Source organism: Palaemon carinicauda, chromosome 17 (assembly GCF_036898095.1).
Source record: "Palaemon carinicauda isolate YSFRI2023 chromosome 17, ASM3689809v2, whole genome shotgun sequence".
In the NCBI taxonomy this organism is placed as follows: domain Eukaryota; kingdom Metazoa; phylum Arthropoda; class Malacostraca; order Decapoda; family Palaemonidae; genus Palaemon; species Palaemon carinicauda.
The window spans coordinates 57877399-57883398 of record NC_090741.1 but is presented as its reverse complement, the minus strand read 5'-3'; positions in this window follow the sequence as shown (position 1 = coordinate 57883398).

Here is a 6000-nt window from a genome sequence, read left to right as displayed (position 1 = left end):
TCATGATAAAAACCTATCAACTATTTAAGAAAAATGGGTAAAAAATCGATACCAAAAATCATACATCTATGAAAAGCAGATGTAATTATCACAATTTTCTCAAAATCATCAAGATTACTTATTATTACCGGAAAACAAAGTAATAATCAAGTAGTTATTTTCACCAATGACTTTCTCACTTCTAAGCAAGATGGCATAAAATTAATCCTTTTCCAAGTACATTTTAAGACACGTGGATACTCTAACGAATGACAAACATATTTACACATTGCTGGCGACAACACACCAAATTCCAAGAAACGTTACCTTAGATTTTAGTAACAAAATTTATCTTTATTTGAGAAAAGACTAAATTGAATTATATATACTCGAGGCTGTGAGATTTTTTAGTGAAATCAGATGGATAACTATTTCTGGTTAGTTCAAATGTATCTAAAGGATTTGTCAGAATATTAATATATATATATATATATATATATATATATATATATATATATATATATATATATAATATATATATATGGACGTACATAACTGGTTATAAGAATTTCAACGCAAATAATTACGTAATACGTTAAAAAATATAAATGAGCAAGAATTGTAATCTCTCCTATATGATAAAGAGAAAATACCAGGGTATATATATATATATATATATATATATATATATATATATATATCTTTCCTGTCACCTTCAACGGCATTGCTAAACGTATAACTAGCTATTGTGTCTGCGCGTCTCTAAGGTAGGGGGGGGGGGTGGTACCCGAGAGGTACACTCGGAAACCACAATCTCCCACAAATTGCCGAAACTGCCGTGTTGTAATTAGGAAAGGGGGGGGAGGGGGGGAAGGGTTGAATCTGCGTGTGTGTATATATATATATATATATATATATATATATATATATATATATATATATATTATATATATAATATCTAAATATTTGACAGTCATTTTTGACAGGTCACGTATACTAGTGAATCAATAATAATCACGAATTTGTTCATACGAGGGAAATTAAATAAAAAAAAATCAATAACCACGTTTGAAAAAAATAAAAGATATCCATTTTAATACGAACATCTATAATGGCCAATGAAGCATAGAAACAAGGTGCTTCTTCGTAAGGTAATCAGGAAAGCGTAAAAAAAAAAAAATTAACAAAAAAAAAAGTAATCGATCAACCGAATAGCAAGGCAAATATGAATTTGCGCTTCTGCAAATAGAAGTAAAATCAATCAAGATACTTTCTGTATGACGCAGCAGTCTCTCTCTCTCTCTCTCTCTCTCGAAGTATCTAGCCCACTTACTGATCTATTAAATGTCCATGTGGTCTGTTTTCCTATTTTCTTTGTCGACAATCGGATACCTCAGCTCGACAGAGTTTCTTTCCATCTACCGCTAGACTTAGGCATTTATTATTATCTCCCATATTCCTCTATTACTATAACCTGCACTCTTTTTATAAGCGTATTTTTATAACCTGCACTGTTTTGATAAGCTTATTTCTATAACCTGCACTCTTTTGATAAACGTATTTCTATAACCTGCACTCTTTTGATAAACGTATTTCTATAACCTGCACTCTTTTGATAAACGTATTTCTATAACCTGCACTCTTTTGATAAACGTCCTTCTATAACCTGCACTCTTTTGATATGCATTTCTATAACCTGCACTCTTTTGATAAACGTATTTCTATAACCTGCACTCTTTTGATAAACGTATTTCTATAACCTGCACTCTTTTGATAAACGTATTTCTATAACCTACACTCTTTTGATAAACGTATTTCTATAACCTGCACTCTTTTGATAAACGTATTTCTATAACCTGCACTCTTTTGATAAACGTCCTTCTATAACCTGCACTCTTTTGATATGCATTTCTATAACCTGCACTCTTTTGATAAACGTATTTCTATAACCTGCACTCTTTTGATAAACGTATTTCTATAACCTGCACTCTTTTGATAAACGTATTTCTATAACCTGCACTCTTTTGATAAACGTATTTCTATAACCTACACTCTTTTGATAAACGTATTTCTATAACCTGCACTCTTTTGATAAACGTATTTCTATAACCTGCACTCTTTTGATAAACGTCCTTCTATAACCTGCACTCTTTTGATATGCATTTCTATAACCTGCACTCTTTTGATAAACGTATTTCTATAACCTGCACTCTTTTGATAAACGTATTTCTATAACCTGCACTCTTTTGATAAACGTATTTCTATAACCTACACTCTTTTGATAAACGTATTTCTATAACCTGCACTCTTTTGATAAACGTATTTCTATAACCTGCACTCTTTTGATAAACGTCCTTCTATAACCTGCACTCTTTTGATATGCATTTCTATAACCTGCACTCTTTTGATAAACGTATTTCTATAACCTGCACTCTTTTGATAAACGTATTTCTATAACCTGCACTCTTTTGATAAACGTATTTCTATAACCTGCACTCTTTTGATAAACGTATTTCTATAACCTGCACTCTTTTGATAAACGTATTTCTATAACCTGCACTCTTTTGATAAACGTATTTCTATAACCTGCACTCTTTTGATAAACGTATTTCTATAACCTGCACTCTTTTGATAAACGTCCTTCTATAACCTGCACTCTTTTGATATGCATTTCTATAACCTGCACTCTTTTGATAAACGTATTTCTATAACCTGCACTCTTTTGATAAACGTATTTCTATAACCTGCACTCTTTTGATAAACGTCCTTCTATAACCTGCACTCTTTTGATATGCATTTCTATAACCTGCACTCTTTTGATAAACGTATTTCTATAACCTGCACTCTTTTGATAAACGTATTTCTATAACCTGCACTCTTTTGATAAACGTATTTCTATAACCTGCACTCTTTTGATAAACGTATTTCTATAACCTGCACTCTTTTGATAAACGTCCTTCTATAACCTGCACTCTTTTGATATGCATTTCTATAACCTGCACTCTTTTGATAAACGTATTTCTATAACCTGCACTCTTTTGATAAACGTATTTCTATAACCTGCACTCTTTTGATAAACGTATTTCTATAACCTACACTCTTTTGATAAACGTATTTCTATAACCTGCACTCTTTTGATAAACGTATTTCTATAACCTGCACTCTTTTGATAAACGTCCTTCTATAACCTGCACTCTTTTGATATGCATTTCTATAACCTGCACTCTTTTGATAAACGTATTTCTATAACCTGCACTCTTTTGATAAACGTATTTCTATAACCTGCACTCTTTTGATAAACGTATTTCTATAACCTGCACTCTTTTGATAAACGTATTTCTATAACCTGCACTCTTTTGATAAACGTCCTTCTATAACCTGCACTCTTTTGATATGCATTTCTATAACCTGCACTCTTTTGATAAACGTATTTCTATAACCTGCACTCTTTTGATAAACGTATTTCTATAACCTGCACTCTTTTGATAAACGTCCTTCTATAACCTGCACTCTTTTGATATGCATTTCTATAACCTGCACTCTTTTGATAAACGTATTTCTATAACCTGCACTCTTTTGATAAACGTATTTCTATAACCTGCACTCTTTTGATAAACGTATTTCTATAACCTGCACTCTTTTGATAAACGTATTTCTATAACCTGCACTCTTTTGATAAACGTATTTCTATAACCTGCACTCTTTTGATAAACGTCCTTCTATAACCTGCACTCTTTTGATATGCATTTCTATAACCTGCACTCTTTTGATAAACGTATTTCTATAACCTGCACTCTTTTGATAAACGTATTTCTATAACCTGCACTCTTTTGATAAACGTATTTCTATAACCTGCACTCTTTTGATAAACATATTTCTATAACCTGCACTCTTTTGATAAACGTATTTCTATAACCTGCACTCTTTTGATAAACGTATTTCTATAACCTGCACTCTTTTGATAAACGTCCTTCTATAACCTGCACTCTTTTGATATGCATTTCTATAACCTGCACTCTTTTGATAAACGTATTTCTATAACCTGCACTCTTTTGATAAACGTATTTCTATAACCTACACTCTTTTGATAAACGTATTTCTATAACCTGCACTCTTTAGATAAACGTATTTCTATAACCTGCACTCTTTTGATAAACGTATTTCTATAACCTGCACTCTTTTGATAAACGTATTTCTATAACCTGCACTCTTTTGATAAACATATTTCTATAACCTGCACTCTTTTGATAAACGTATTTCTATAACCTGCACTCTTTTGATAAATATCTTTAATTCTCCGATAGGACAGAGGCTCTTAAAATCTTTCTTGTTTCTTTCAAACCTGAGTTACAGGTCTGTAATATTATGAGAGAGAGAGAGAGAGAGAGAGAGAGAGAGAGAGAGGAGAGAGAGAGGAGAGAGATTCTTTCAAACATGAGTTAAAGGTATCTAATATTGAGAGAGAAAGGGAGAGAGAGAGTTTCTTCCAAACCTGAGTTAAACGTATCTAAGAGAGAGAGAGAGAGAGAGAGAGAGAGAGAGAGAGAGAGAGAGAGAGAGAGAGAGAGGGAGAGAGAGAGAACTGCTTCATAAATCATGGGAAAAGTGACGGTAATTATGAAGGACTGAAACAAGAGGCATTGATTGACGACTACCAGCAGGAGGACCTAGCCATCAGATATAAGTTTCGGGATATTGAATGGGGAGTTAGGGGGGTCTAAGTGTAGTGGGGAAAGGGGGGGGGGTGTAAAGGGAGGGGAGTTGACTGGAAAGGGATGAAGAGGAAGCAAACTACACCCAAGTTACACCCGCCTCCAGTAGCCATGACAAGAGTGTCACTATAGTCACACTTTCTAAGCGGGATGATATGAATGTCACGCACATTCAAATTCCGGTCAGAGAGAGAGAGAGAGAGAGAGAGAGAGAGAGAGAGAGAGAGAGAGAGAGAGAGAGAGAGAGAGAGGAGAGAGAGAGAGAGAGAGGAGCAACTTCTAAATTACTGATTACAACTTATTTTTTGTTAAATTGGCTAAAACATTACTAGGTCAGTTTGAAGTATCTCAGATGAGAGAGAGAGAGAGGAGAGAGAGAGAGAGAGAGAGAGAGAGAGAGAGAGAGAGAGACCAACTTCTAAATTACTGATTACAACTTATTTTTTGTTAAATTGGCTAAAACATTACTATTATTATTATTATTATTATTTGCTAAGCTACAACCCTAGCTGGAAAAGCAAAATGCTATAAGCCCAGGGGCCCCAACAGGGAAAATAGCCCAGTAAGGAAAGGAAAGAAGGAAAAATAAAATATTTTAAGAAGAGTAACATTAAAATAAATATTTCCTATATAAACTATGAAAACTTTAACAAAACAAGAGGAAGAGAAATTAAATAGAATAGTGTGCCTGATTGTACCCTCAAGCAAGAGAACTCTAACCCAAGACAGTGGAAGACCATGGTACAGAGGCTATGGCACTACCCAAGACTAGAGAACAATGGTTTGATTTTGGAGTGTCCTTCTCCTAGAAGAGCTGCTTACCATAGCTAAAGAGTCTCTTCTACCCTTACTAAGAGGAAAGTAGCCACAGAACAAATACAGTGCAGTAGTTAACCCCTTGAGCGAAGAAGAATTGTTTAGTAACCTCAGTGTTGTCAGGTGTGTGAGGACAGAGGAGAATCTGTTAAGAATAGGCCAGACTATTCGGCGTATGTGTAGGCAAAGAGAAAGAACCGTAACCAAAGAGAAGGATCCAACGTAGTACTGTCTGGCCAGTCAAAGGACCCCATAACTCTCTGGCGGTAGTATTTCAACGGGCGGCTGGTGCCTTGGCCAACCTACTATCTCAGATGAGAGAGAGAGAGAGAGAGAGAGAGAGAGAGAGAACAATAAGTGAAAATTAGCAGTATTAGACTCAACATTTTATCTTCAGCTTGAAGCCCCTATTTTTTAATATATTCAACATCGGCAAAATATAAGCTATAAAATCTACCCAGTCCTACGTTATAATAGAGAGAGAGAGAGAGAG